Here is a 16,197-nt window from a genome sequence, read left to right on the forward strand (position 1 = left end):
TCTTGGGCAATCTTTGCAGTGCCAAAACAGGGGTCTATCCTGAGCTGTGCAGACTGTCAACTAAGCATGCCATTACAGTCCTACTCCTCCCACTCCTGCCATTTCCTGCATCTCATTAAGTATTGGCTGAAGCCACAGCTCCCTCTAGAGAGCACTATGTAGCCACCACAATTACAGCGGTTTCTATTACTAAATGCAAGGTGGACTAACAAAAGGTGTCATAGCTGATAGTGGGTGTAAAAGGATACATTTCTGAGCATGGTGGGTTCTAAATATGCTTTGTCTAAGTGCTTGTGTCGCTTTTGAGCCAGTAGAGCACATTTTAGTCAAAATATTTCCCCCGGGATAAAGAATGTAGTGAAAGTGCAATAATGAAGGTGTTGGAAATTAATGGTCAGATAATCTTCCACCAGAAAAGCAAAGATTCCGATTGTAAGTGAACTTCAAGTTAGAGGATCCAACTATGGGCCCACTTACTGTGGGGACATGACAGTTTGGCTGACCTCTTTATACATTGTCCAATGGTTGTGCTTTTTATATTGGTCAAGTGCCGGATGTCATGGCAACTGGGCCCATGTGGTCGACCCCGATTGGCTGGCTGGCCGGGATCATCCGTTGCTGTTTGCAGTGAGAATTGCTGAGTGGACCCTCCTTTTTAAAGCCCCCTCCCTGACTCCCCCGTGGAGTTCATGGCCTCCTATTATTTAGCAGATTTGTTTTTGCATCCTGGTTGAACCTTCTAGTTTGAGAGGAAAAAAACTCTATCGGGATCATATATGTGCCTTTGCAGGGACGCGGGGGGCATAACCTAACAAATGTGTGGGGTCAATTGGTAAGGACTGCTTTCCGTTTGTTATTCCTCCAGAGGTAGGAACTTTAGGCGAGTACTGTAAGTCGTGTGCCGAAAGAAGAGTGGAAGTTGACTGTGTGGCTTTAAAGAGGGGTAGCTTGGGTGTGGATATACTAATGGTAGCAATTGGAGTGTCTCACCTCCATTTTAATACTTGAACTCTTAACTATTGCTCAGGAGTAAGACCCTCTCAACTCCTGATGTATTTAAGGCAAGTGCTAATAACTTGTAAGAAAGTAATGGTGGTATTTTGGTAGTTTTCATGCCAAACACAGACTATGGTATGTTCTACTTTGAAAAGTTATTCTCAATAGATATTTTAGGGCCACCATTTGGCTATGACTGTATTTGAACTCTTATCAGTGTTTGGAATTGAAAAAAGAAACCACTTGTGTATTAATCATTTTTGGATGAATGGTTCTTTAGCTACCAATGAGGAACATTTTTAATGCTATTGAAGAACATTTGCTAAGAGTGACAGTGACAGCCTGGTTGGTGATTAGGTAAATGCTTTAAGATTTGCACAGACACTAAAGTGAGCTCCTCTTGCTAGTTGCTACAGGACGGACAGGAGAGAATAATGTCTGTTATCTGGCTTACCTGACTCGGGACTGGTCAGTAACAAAATGGCAAGATTTCAGCTCTCAGGTTGGGGGGTGGAGATGTAAACTGCATAATAGCAATCTCCTCACACTTGCAAGTTGAGAGGGGGCACTATCAGAGCAGAAAGGACAACCTGGATGTATAATGTGGAAATAGAAGGGTGTGGAAATATCCATTATCAACTATTTCTTCTAAGTGAAGAAATGAATGGAAGAGGAAAATATTTTTTCGTACTTGTTGGTGAAATGTTTTGGATTTCTGACACTTTGAGCAAGGACTATGACATTTATTGGACAACTACTTGAAACGACCAGAGACACTTACCTAGATGTCATGAAGAGATCAAGAACAATTCAGAGGGTTCGCACATAGGCTTCAATTAAAACATGATATCGGAAGAGGCTCCTGAAGCGTTAGGACACTGAAAAATTAAACAACTCATTTTGAATTCAAGACACCCCATCTCCTAACCTTGTACCACTTGAGAGGACAGAGAAAGGGGAAATCTATCCTCTTTCCATAAAGCTAATGAAAAATGGTGATGGTGAGGGGAAGAGGGAGCGGGGATGGGTGCACTGAACAAACAACGTTGCTCTCGGTACATTTAACATCAAGCCCGCAGAGTGACAACAATGGCTTCAACAAGGCCCTACCACATCTAAACATTGCTAGATTTCTCTCTGACCAGTTTAGCCGCGCTCGACCAGCAAAAGTCGAACAATTGAAAGTTGTATATTTTCCATCATGCTCAGCAGTCAGAACTGGGGCTGCGAGGGGTACGACACTCGGCGTAAAAGAAGGTTGCTATGGTGCTTCGGTGAGGAGTTTTACTAGTTGAGGTACTGTTCTGGTTTCTTTTTCAGGCTTACTTTATGGAAGCCTGCCACAAGTGAGTGCAATTTAGATGCCATAGTAACACACTGTTTCCTCCAAGTATTCAGGTGTTTAAGCTGTGCATTTTTTAAGGATAAGCAAGAAAATAATATTGTATTAGTCTAAAATTCATACAGAAAAAAAGGCTGGTGACATAGGTTTCAGAGGAGATGAGATTGATGTGTCTGCATAGGCAGTCCGTAACTTTACGGTAAACCCAAGAGTGTTGGTCACATAAAGGTCAATAGTTCAGGTTATGTCAGCCACATTGTGTATAGTATGTTCTTTGCATAATCACATGCACAGACAAGTTCATTGGGGGCAACTAAACAAGTACAACACAGAAAGGGACACCCACACTTTGCAGCCTAGCAAATACCTTTTGTGGTTATGTAATGTAATATATATGTTAAATCACGCTAACAGTATATTTGGCTTGAGATCACATCTTGATCAACATTGCAAGTTAGCCGCTTGCTGTATAGTCTCACCTGAAGGGCTGCAGATAATTGACAAAGTGGTATTACTTATCTTCAACATTAGTGAGTTTTCAGGATCACAATATGATTATGTGAAAGGAGATCCAATCATGTTCATTTCAAATCCATTAACTGGCAGCAGGGCCTTTACTCAGGATGAATGATTAAGTAAATATGATTGCAAAATTGGGGGCCAATTTATTATTGACATCTGTACTTATGGATGATTGCGCATTTCATCTGTGCAATGATCTAGGTCAATACTGCCTAAAAGAAAGAAAACGAGCATTTCACCTTCAAGCCTAAAAGAGTATTGACCATCTCTTTCCATGTATTGACCAGATGTTACATTCGGGAACCAATAATAGTTGGTGAGGTTTGTTATTAACATGGTGAGACAAGCTTCAAAGAGAAATCCTCAACAGAGAAATGGCATGCATGACTGTATGAGATAATTTCCTTCTCCTGTATATGGCATTACTATAACAATGGACAACCTCTAGTGCAGATATAGTCAGTCACGCAGTCAGTAACAGTCAAGAAGTTAGCGGTCATATCATGTACACCGTGATTATATAATGGTGCTGTATATACTAGTGGATTAAGCTGTTGCCATTCCCCTAGGTTTCCCAAGGGGACGCTACTGAGAAGCTGGCTCACCAAGTCCCGGCCCAGACTGCTGCTGCTCATCGCGGGGTTGAAAAGGCCTCAGGTGACCCTCATGCGGAGGAAAAGGATGAAGCGCACGAAAGTAGCAAAGGCCACGTAAGCGGTAAATATGGCTAGTGTTGGATGTAAGAATAAACTCCCTCCCCTCCCATCAAAACGGATTATTCTTAATAATTATACCCATCACAAAAGATACCCAAACCCAACAGTTGAGGTTGAGGAAATTAGAGTGTGTTGTGTGCAGTCTTCTGACACTTAATAGAAACTGTTAATACTAATCATAAATTAATTTCTAAAGGGGTACACAATAACACTTGATTTAAAGCTGACAGTGAAAATTCTTTATAACTTGATATAAGCATGTAGGAGCCATTGAGATGTGTTATTATAAGGCTTGCAATGTCTATTTATGTATCAGATCTTCAAGTGACAACATTTTGTCAGGATCATTACTAGATTATATAAGACATAAGGAGGCCAAACATGCTTCTGAGAAGTTTTGCATAATGTGTTATACCTGTTGATGTATAGTGTGACTAGATCAAATATTTTTAACTGTACACAAAGTAGTTCATATTCGGCTTAATAATTAGAGTTATGTGATGCCTACGTGTCGGGTTTCACAGCCAGTCAAGAAAAGAGAAAGAACTCGAGCAATTGCGCACAACACACTTTCCTGTCCTTGAAATTCTGTAGAATGGTTACACAGCAGAGGTTCCAATCTTACTCCAACGACAGACCACTGTTTACTGATACTAATATGCCACTCGCTCAGTCTACTGGTGTACCACAGGGGTCAGTCTTGGGGCCAACCCTGTTTTCTATTTATCAGATCATGCATCGGCCACTTGGACACTGACAAACTGGTCCAAGCTATCATTTTATCTAGGCTGGACTACTGTAAAGTTATCCTCACTGGCTCTCATGATGAAACCATCAACAAACTAAGGTCAGTCCAGAATGCAGCAGCTCATGTCAATTAACAAATGGCACTCAACATGACCATAGGCTATGTTCGGAATGGGGAACTACATGCTAAATACTTGCATACTACATGAGCATGCACATTGTACTAAACATACTACATACGGTAATAAATATGGGGAGGTAGTCCGTGCGGGATTGCAAATGCTAATGTTAGTCCAACACCTAGTTGCTGTTGTTCTAAAATCACTAGATTATTATTTTGAATATTGTGATTTTACCTTAGAGTTACCTGGAGTTAGTACCTTGCTAGTAGGCTAACAAATCAGAATACTATCGCATCAGTCATTAAGGATAAGTGTTGGCTGCTAATTATGTCAATCAGATTTGAGACAAATAGGGACATATCTTTGGTGTTAGCCACAATCCCTTCCTCCAGTAATGCCTTCTGGGATAGAAATGGACACTCCTGTGATAGTGTACAGTGATCTCATACAATAAATAGCCACTTTGATTTAGCCATAACATGAAAAAAAAAAAGGTTTTGCTCCATTGTACCCCATTCAGTTTTCCAGTCGTTTGATGTGTCTCCCAGAGGCAAGTTTTACAGCATACAATGGGGATAGACAGATACATGGCTAAATCTAAACATTGTTACAGTGTCATATTTACATTTGAGGCCCAGATGTCATAAACATTTTTACTTTACTTGTAAGCTCTTACAAAAACTTGAATTGGAGAATCTCCATTGATCCCCATATTCAGCTTGTACTCTTGATGTGTGCCCTCTGCTGCTCGAGTCTCTGGTACTATACTCATCTGTGCGACCTCCATGGTAGAAAATATATCTAATTTTGAAAGCTGCAATTCTTACATCATCAGATATTCCTTGCTGTTATTACATTTTGGGGCAAATGGTGTATGACATCCTGATCTGTCAACCATACTTAAATAAACATACTACCCTGCATTCTTCGTACACTGCAGCCAAACATACTATGTTGTAGGCATAGCGAGTATGTAATTCTGAATACAGCTATAGTCTCTAGGATAGGATAACACTACACTACAGCATAGTGAAGATAAGATGGGGTGCAGTAGTTAAGTAAATCAATTTGAAGGCTTCAAAAGGTCAGCCCCCCCCCTCAACCTACATGTCCGATTTTTGGTTGGCTATAAGATCTAATGTACAGGACCAATCAGATAGCCTCTTAAGAACTTAATTCCCACCAGCACAAACTCCACTGCTAGTGGCACACTAATGATCTGGTCTGTTGCCTCTGTAATCATCATTTCCCATTGGAAGCGGTCAGCATATTTCAACCTGGATATATTGTATAATTTACAATTGCCTAACTAACCAAATTGTGTCCTTTGTTTTTTCCATTTCCTTTTTGTATTATCTTGATACATTATGGTTACCGTATCTAAATTAATATTGAACTATATAGGCCTGTTATAGCAATTAGTCAGTTCATTTGTCAAAATACTAATTATGATCAAATTGAAAACACATGCTCTTTGTCTTACAGAACCTGCAATAGAATGCTGCACTTCAGTTGAGGCTTTGGCAAAGAGGATCTCCCCACCTGAGTTAGATATGAAAGACGAAGACATGGAAGAACTACGTTTTGAATCTTTGTCAAAGCAACGAACTAAAAGCCAAAGCAAACAGAAAAGGGGTTTAGCGTCTTTTGTGAAAACAAGGGACCTGCAACAGAGATCTAGACCCCCTGATTAATCGAGATCTTCTCCTACACGCCCATTTGTATATCTCTTCAAATACAAATTTGTTATGGTTCATTATAGTACAATGAGTGTGACTTGTACATTATTTACATCCAGTGGCATACATTTAGTTTAACAGAACTATTGCTGTGTTCTTAGGATAGATCTTTTCCAGTCAGAGAATGATTTGTTTCACATAAGCAAATTTGTGTTTGAGTGGGTGAATAAGAAAATAGTGCCTCTCCGTGGCTAGCAGGTGCAAATATCTAAACCACAGTAGGTACACACCATTAATGCAACTCCTGGCCAATGAAAGGGTCACCATTAATGCAACTCCTGGCCAATGAAAGGGTCACCATTAATGCAACTCCTGGCCAATGAAAGGGTCACCATTAATGCAACTCCTGGCCAATGAAAGGGTCACCATTAATGCAACTCCTGGCCAATGAAAGGGTCACCATTAATGCAACTCTGGGCCAATGAAAGGGTCACCATTAACAATCTGACCCATCCTTTTTCTTTACTCTACATAAACCATCCAAGTGACTTAAAAGGGAAAAAAAGAGGTTAAACCTTGAGGTAAACATTCAAAAATCTAATTGTATTTGTCACATACACATATTTAGAAGATGTATTGCGGGTGTAGCAAAATTCTTGTATTCCTTTACAAATAGGTGACAATTCAAGGCAACACTATTACACTCAATTCATAAAGCCTACTTTACAGTGCCATGGACAGGACATTAAAAACATTTTCTTATTGCCAAACATATTTTCTTACTACATTGCCTATTGTATTTAGGTGAATGACAAGCTTTCACAAATCAGGTCTCATAAAATAAACCGCTTAAAAGATCATATGCCCTGCTTATGACACTGCAATGTATTCTTTATTGGAAAGGTTTCAAGTAAAGCAAGTTCATATTTTGATAAAGTTTATTTTACCAACCCGAGTGATACTTTTTAAAATCAGATAATTAATGACATAAACATTACAATTACTTAACCTGGCTAGAAAAAAAAAGTTTGCACCATTTGAAAGTTATAGTTAACACAATTCACAATTTTATAGATTTGTTTGTCTTACTTTCTTACTTTTGTAATCATTTTCATTTTTGCTACCATGAGATGGAAAGCACAATGTCTCACCATACAAAAATATAAGTATAATTTTTGACAGTGATAGCAATCTTTGAATATTATAAATGATATTGTTAATTTTTCATGGTTACACTTTATACTAAGTTAGCCCATTTCACATGTAAATACATTAACTTTTGTTCCACAATCTTCACAAAGGACAAAATTGAAATAGTCAATTATAGCAGAGAATTACTAAACTCTAGTTCAAGCTCAACTTTGATTTGAACCATCCACATTGAAATTCCTCCAACAATGTGTCACTCAGTGGAACATCAGCTTTGTTACTCATGTGGTAACAAATTATGACTTCTTAAAACAATAAACTGACAACTTAGTAAAGTGTAACCCGGATACATTCTCATGGATTAATACAGTAGCTTTGTTTCCATGTGTATTTGTTCTGTAAAACTGTACTTACAAAATTCACCTTTTTTTTATTACTTTATTTTATGCAAATGATCTACTGGGTGGAAGGGAACTCTGCACCAATCAGTGTTACCCAAAACTTGGTCTAGGAGAACTGTTGAGTATACTGGTTTTCCATCAACCCATTATATTAGTTGTTTTTATTTGAACTGTTGATGGCTTGGCTGGGTCTATTGTTGCTCAAACGAGTCTCTGAAAGGATGGCTTGTAAAAGAAACCAGCATTCAAAACAGTTCAGGTTGGGGAAGCATTGGAAAAATAAACCACAGATTTGGAACATCCTGTTGAAATGCAAGACACAGTAAGAGACAACTTTGCAATTAATGGACAACATATGGCTAGAAACTCCGGTGAGAATAGAGAAACAAAACAGAACAGCAGCATTAGTGTCACTTTGAGAATATAGGAAAGTGATGTCCCAACTTTACTCCTGGAGGACCATGGATATAGTAGTTTTCATTTGAACAACTCATATGCATTTGTTGCTGCCATTAACACTACCAAGGTATGAAGCTTAAGCTCAATTCAGAAACTAGTGGTTACAAATATACAGCACTAACCTTACATTGACTGTTCAGATTGACTGTGCAAATTGTACCAATGTGGTCCACATACAATATTGTGCATTAATTAGGTTGTGTACCTGTTTGGTCCCTTGGACTAAATGACACCACTCATTAGTGCAGAGAAAAGGAAGAACTTAACACCCCAGTTTTTTGCAGAGCCAAAACCCTTGAGGAATACACGCTTGTGGTAACGTTGTGCATGCAGAAGAGAATAGCTTAGCCCCATACTTGATGGCACTTGGCTTGGGCGGCTTGGTTATTTTGCAGTGAGTTTCTGCTGAATGAGTTTATTTGAGAAGCTCTTGTTCAGAGACAGACGGTTTGAGGCAATCCAATGCTTGGTTGAAGTCGTCGGCAGAGACCAAAAGAGGGGTATCCTCTGTCCAGACCTGAGTGAAAGAGGGAGGGAAAGAAATGGAGGGGCAGGGGAAACAAAAAGGGGGAGAGAATATAGGAGAGTGAAAGAAATAAATAAGTCCCTATTGCACTTGTTACTGACGCTTGAGGTTGCCATAAGGCTCTAGGAACTGAGACGGTCATCTCTTAAAATACTATTAACTGTAGATATGATTGGTATTTAGAAAGAATGATATGAAAGAATGGTATTTTATTTATTACCCAGTACATTAATAATAATGGTTTAAGTTTTTATGGAATGAAAATTTTGCACTGTAGTAAAAACTTCTAAAAAATGACTGAATGGATCTTGTAATTTGTGCCCATGTGTTGCCAAAATAAGATACATTCATGTTTGTTTCTACATGATATGAGTGGGTTGTAGGGATAGAACAAATGCAAGAACGCAGGGGGAACAACGTTTCAGATTTTAAAAAACGTACATACACTAACGCAACATTAAACAAAACTATAAACACACATACAGTACAACAAAAACATTGTACATTGTACAAAACAGCTGGCCTAAAAACAATTACACTCTTCTATGATATATACATCAATCAAGTGTTTAAAACTCCACCAACGAAACTAGATCATCACATTTTCAAATGTTCATGACAGAATTCCAGGACCACGGAGCTAAGTAGCTAAAACTATTTCTACCATGTCCTGTTCTAATTTTTGGTACTGTTAGAAGCAAATCAGAATGGGACCATAATTGATATTTATTTACTGACCTGACCAAAAAAGAACAGAGATCAAATGGCATTTTGCCCAATATGGCCTTATAAATCAGTGTATACCAGTGTTTAAGCCTACGCAAGGTCAATGACGACCCGCCAACAGAGCTGTAGAGATCACAATGATGTGTTAGACGTTTCTGATATGTAATGAACCTGAGGGCTGCATGATACACTGAATCAAGTGCTCTCAGGGTAGTGGCTGAGGCCTGCATATATATAACATCACTAAAATCTAAAACCGACAGTAATGTACATCGTACCAGCTCCTTCCTGGCCTCAAAAGAAAAACAAGCCTTATGCCGGTAATAAAATTATATTTTCAGCTTGAGCTTCCTTATCAAGTTCTCCACATGCACAGTGAAGCTCAGCTTATCATCAACCCACACACACAAATATTTGTACACGTTAACTTGCTCTATAGTATGTCCAGCCAATGTAGCAATGACATGATTTGTAGCATGCCTAGCATTTGAAAATACCATGCATTTTGTTTTACCTGAATTTATAATCAGCTTAAAATCATACAGATTCTGTTGTATGATGTTAAATACTCTTTGGGCATTTTCAAAAGCTAAAGATAAACTACTACCACTTGAATAAAGTACAGTATCATCTGCATAAAAATTAACATCAGCTGTTTCAATAAGATCCCCAATGTTGTTAATATACAAAATGAACAAAAGTAGGCCCAAAATAGAACCTTGCGGAACACCTGAGCAAACCTCTATGGACTCAGATTTACAAACATCCTCCATTACACATTGTGTACGTTTTGATAGGTAATTTATAAACCAATCTAGAGCATGACCAGTAATTCCACAACATTTTAACCTTTTCACTAGCACAGCATGGTCCACAGTGTCAAAAGCCTTCGGCAAATCAATAAAAACAGACGCACAATGTAAGTTCTTATCAAGAGCACAGTGGATGTCATTTAAAGGCAATCATACATCACAAATCAAATCAAATCAAATCAAATCATATCAAATTTATTTATATAGCCCTTCGTACATCAGCTGATATCTCAAAGTGCTGTACAGAAACCCAGCCTAAAACCCCAAACAGCAAACAATGCAGGTGTAAAAGCACGGTGGCTAGGAAAAACTCCCTAGAAAGGCCAAAACCTAGGAAGAAACCTAGAGAGGAACCAGGCTATGTGGGGTGGCCAGTCCTCTTCTGGCTGTGCCGGGTAGAGATTATAACAGAACATGACCAAGATGTTCAAATGTTCATAAATGACCAGCATGGTCGAATAATAATAAGGCAGAACAGTTGAAACTGGAGCAGCAGCACAGTCAGGTGGACTGGGGACAGCAAGGAGTCATCATGTCAGGTAGTCCTGGGGCACGGTCCTAGGGCTCAGGTCCTCCGAGAGAGAGAGAAAGAAAGAGAGAATTAGAGAGAGCATATGTGGGGTGGCCAGTCCTCTTCTGGCTGTGCCGGGTGGAGATTATAACAGAACGTGGCCAAGATGTTCAAATGTTCATAAATGACCAGCATGGTTGAATAATAGTAAGGCAGAACAGTTGAAACTGGAGCAGCAGCATGGCCAGGTGGACTGGGGACAGCAAGGAGTCATCATGTCAGGTAGTCCTGGGACATGGTCCTAGGGCCCAGGCCAGTTGAAACTGGAGCAGCAGCATGGCCAGGTGGACTGGGGACAGCAAGGAGTCATCATGTCAGGTAGTCCTGGGGCATGGTCCTAGGGCTCAGGTCCTCCGAGAGAGAGAAAGAAAGAGAGAAGGAGAGAATTAGAGAACGCACACTTAGATTCACACAGGACACCGAATAGGACAGGAGAAGTACTCCAGATATAACAAACTGACCCTAGCCCCCCGACACATAAACTAATGCAGCATAAATACTGGAGGCTGAGACAGGAGGGGTCAGGAGACACTGAGATCACAGTTTTTCATGCTTTTTTTTACACCTTAAGGAGGATTTTTAACAGACATTTACAAGGAAAACGCTCACGTCTCCATTTGTGAGGGCCAAACGTACCATCAGTGACACGTGCAATCTTCCTCTTAATGGCAGACATCATGGCGTCGGAGCAGAGAGCATACATTTCCGCCCCTGTGAGCTGAGGAGGGCAGCGTTCCACTACATCCTGGAGACTGACGCTCAGGTCCACCTTGAACCTGAGCGCACAGAAATACACAGACACGCATAGCAATTCACATACAGCACAAATACCATATGTTTGAAACACATTTCTGCACTTTAAACATGATTCTGCAAGGATAACATTTTGGGGAAAAAACACCAGTAGTGTTACCAGCTTTTTGCTGTTCATGTTTGACAATAAATTATAATCAGGCATCACACACGTACTTTCTGACTATGGCCTTCAGAACTTGCAGCTGAGACTCTTCATCTTCATTGATCCCAACATACACCAATTTGTCAAACCTGAAAGTGCAGCAGATGAAACCATAAGGTCACAAACATGATGGAAAAGACTAAATAAAATGCTTTTAGAACAACAAAGTACAGCCATTGGGTGGCTTGTCCAAGATTTAAATGTTGACTTTTTCGTAAGGTACAGTTGAAGTCGGAAGGTTACATACACTTGGGTTGGAGTCATTAAAACTTGTTTTTCAACCACTCCACAAATTTCTAGTTAACAAGCTATAGTTTTGGCAAGTCGGTTAGGAAATCTACTTTGTGCATGACACAAGTAATTTTTACAACAATTGTTTACAGACAGATTATTTCACTGTATCACAATTCCAGTGGGTCAGAAGTTTACATACACTAAGTTGACTGTGCCTTTAAACAGCATGGAAAATTCCAGAAAATTATGTCATGGCTTTAGAAGCTTCTGATAGGCTAATTGACATAATTTGAGTCAATTGGAGGTGTACCTGTGGATGTATTTCAAGGCCTACCTTCAAACTCACTGCCTCTTTGCTTGACATCATGGAAAAATACAAATAAATCAGTCAAAACCTCAGAAAAAAATTGTAGACCTCCACAAGTCTGGTTCATCCTTGGGAGCAATTTCCAAACGCCTGAAGGTACCACGTTCATCTGTACAAACAATAGTATGCACATTTAAACACCGTGGGATCACACAGCCGTCATATCGCTCAGGAAGGAGACACATTCTGTCTCCTAGAGATGAGCGTACTTTGGTGCGAAAGGTGCAAATCAATCCCAGAACAACAGCAAAGGACCTTGTGAAGATGCTGGAGGTAACAGGTACAAAAGTATCTATATTCACAGTAAAACGAGTCCTATAGCGGCATAACCTGAAAGGCAGCTCAGCAAGGAAGAAGCCACTGCTCCAAAACCTCCATTAAAAAACCAGACTACGGTTTGCAACTGCATATGAGGACAAAGATTGTACTTTTTGGAGAAATGTCCTCTGGTCTGATGAAACAAAAATAGAACTGTTTGACCATAATGGCCATTGTTATGTTTGGAGGAAAAAGGGGGATGCTTGCAAACCGAAGAACACCATCCCAACTGTGAAGAACGGGTTGACAGCATCATGTTGTGGGGATGCTTTGCTGCAGGAGGGCCTGGTGCAATTCACAAAATAGATGGCATCATGAGGTAAGAAAATTATGTGGATATATTGAAGCTACATCTCAAGACATCAGTCAGTTGTCAGTCAAGTTAAAGCTTGGTCGCAAATGGGTCTTCCAAATGGACAATGACCCCAAGGATACTTCCAAAGTTGTGACAAAATGGCTTAAGGACAACAAAGTCAAGGTATTAGAGTGGCCATCACAAAGCCCTGACCTCAAGCCTATAGAACATTTGTGGGCAGAACTGGAAAAGCGTGTGCGAGCAAGGAGGCCTAAAAACCTGACTCAGTTACATCAGCTCTGTCAGGAGGAATGGGACAAAATTCACCCAACTTATTGTGGGAAGCTTGTGGAAGGCTACCCGAATCTTTTGACCCAAGTTAAATGATTTAAAGGCAATGCTACCAAATGCTAATTGAGTGTATGTAAACTTCTGACCCACTGGGAATGTGATGAAAGAAATTAAAGCTGAAATAAATCCTTCTCTCTACTGACATTTCACATTCTTTAAATAAAGTGGTGATCCTAACTTACCTAAGACATGGCATTTTTACTAGGAATAAATATCAGGAATTGTGAAAACTGAGTTTAAATGTATTTGGCTATGTTGTATGTATAAACTTCCGACTTCAACTGTATGTGAGAATGCTATTTATTGACTACAGCTCAGCGTTCAACACCATAGCACCCTCCAAAGCTCATCAACAAGCTAAGGGACTTAACTTCTTATGGCTGCCATCCCGTTAACGGGCTAATTGTCATCAACAACCGCTAAATTGCATAGCGCCACATTCAAATAATATTACTAAAAATATTTATATTCATGCAATCACAAGTGCAATATAGCAAAACACAGCTTAGCCTTTTGTTAATCCACCTGTCGTGTCAGATTTTGAAAATATGCTTTACAGCGAAAGCAATTCAAAGCGTTTGTGTAAGTTGATCGATCGCTCGACAAAACATTATGTACACCTAGCATCAAGTAGCTTGGTCACGAAAACCAGAAAAGCAATCAAATTAATTGTTTACTGATCTTTGGATGTTTTCACTCACGAGACTCCCAGTTACACAATAAATGTTCCTTTTGTTCCATAAAGATGATTTTTATATCCAAAATACCTCTGTTTGTTTGGCGCGTTATGTTCAGAAATCCACAGGAAAGAGCTATCACGACAACGCAGACAAATTCCAAATAGTATCCGTAATGTCCACAGAAACATGTCAAACGTTTTTTATAATCAATCCTCAGGTTGTTTTTAAAATATATAATCAATAATATATCAACCGCAACTATCTTTTTCAGTCGGAAAGGGAAAGGCAATGGCTGCACAAACGCATACACAACTCTACTGGTACCTGGCCAATGACGCAATGTTATCCTTCTCACTCATTTTTCAAAATAAAAGCCTGAAACTATGTCTAACGACTGTTGACACCCTGAGGAAGCAATAGGAAAAGCAACCTGGTTGATATCGCTTTAAAAGGAGCAAAGGCAGGCTATGGAACATGGAGTTTTCAAAATATATGCCTTCCTGGTTTGATTTTCCTCAGGGTTTCGCCTGCTATATCAGTTCTGTTATACTCACAGACAATATTTTGACAGTTTTGGAAACTTTAGAGTGTTTTTTATCCAATACTAATAATAATATGTACATATTAGCAACTGAGACTGAGGAGCAGGCCGTTTAGTTTGGGCAACTTATTCATCCAAGCTACTCAATACTGCCCCCCAGCCATAAGAAGTTAACACCTCCTTCTGCAACTGGATCCTGGACTTCCTTATGGGCCGCCCACAGGTGGTAAGGGTAGGTAACAACACATCCGCCACGCTGTTTCTCAACACAGGGGCCCCTCAGGGGTGCGTGCTCAGTCCCCTCCTGTTCACTCATTACTGCACGGCCAGGCACGACTCCAACACCATCATTAAATTTGCCAATGACACAACAGCGGTAGTCCTGATCACCGACAATGACAAGACAGCCTACAGGGAGGAGGTCAGAGACCAAGCTGTGTGGTGCCAGGACAACAACCTCTCCCTCAACGTGATCAAGACAAAGGAGATGATTGTGGACTACAGGAAAAGGAGGACCTAGCACGCCCCCATTCTCATCGACGGGGCTGCAGTGGAGCAGGTTGAGAGCTTCAAGTTCCTTGGTGTCCACATCACCAACAAACTAACATGGTCCAAGCACACCAAGACAGTCGTGAAGAGGGCACGACAAAACCTATTCCCCCTCAGGTGTCGGAATAGATTTGGCATGGGTCCTCAGATCCTCAAATGGTTGCATCACTGCCTGGTATGGCAACTGCTTGGCCTCCGACCGCAAGGCACTACAGTGGGTAGTGCGAAAAGCCCAGTACATCACTGGGGCCAAGCTTCCTGCCATCCAGGACCTTTATACCAGGCGGTGTCAGAGGAAGGCCCTAAAAATTGTCAAAGACTCCAGCCACCCTAGTCATAGACTGTTCTCTCTGCTACCGCACGGCAAGCGGTAACGGAGCGCCAAGTCTAGGTCCAAGCTTCTAAACAGCTTCTACCCCCAATCCATAAGACTCCTGAATATCTAATCAAAGGGCTACCCAGACTATTTGCATTCCCCCCCCCTCTTTTACACTGCTGCTACTCTCTGATGTTATCGTCTCTATATAGTAATTTTAATAACTCTACCTACATGTACAAATTACCTCAATTACCTCGACTAAAACTGTGCCCCCCGCTCATTGACTTTGCACCAGTAACCCTAATTGTATATAGTCTCGCTATTGTTATTTTACTGCTGCTCTTTAATTACTTGTTACTTTTATTTTTTATTCTTATGTGTATTTTTTTTTATTTTAAACGGCATTGTTGGTTAGGGGCTCGGAAGTAAGCATTTCACAGTAAGGTCTACAACTGATGTATTCAAATCAAATCAAATTTTATTGGTCACATACACATGGTTAGCAGATGTTAATGTGAGTGTAGCGAAATGCTTGTGCCTCTAGTTCCAACCATACAGTAATATCTAACTAGTAATCTAACAATTTCACAACAACTAACTTATACACACAAGTGTAAAGGAATGAATAGGAATATGCACATATAAATATATGGATGAGCGATGGCCGAACGGCATAGGCAAGATACAGTAGATGGTGTAGAGTACAGTATATACATATGAGAAGAGTAATGTAGGGTATGTAAACATTATATAAAGTGGCATTGTTTAAAGTGACTAGTGATACATTTATTACATCAAATTTTTTATTATTATTATT

The sequence above is a fragment of the Oncorhynchus nerka genome, linkage group LG21 (genome assembly GCF_034236695.1).
Source record: "Oncorhynchus nerka isolate Pitt River linkage group LG21, Oner_Uvic_2.0, whole genome shotgun sequence".
Lineage (NCBI taxonomy): Eukaryota > Metazoa > Chordata > Actinopteri > Salmoniformes > Salmonidae > Oncorhynchus > Oncorhynchus nerka.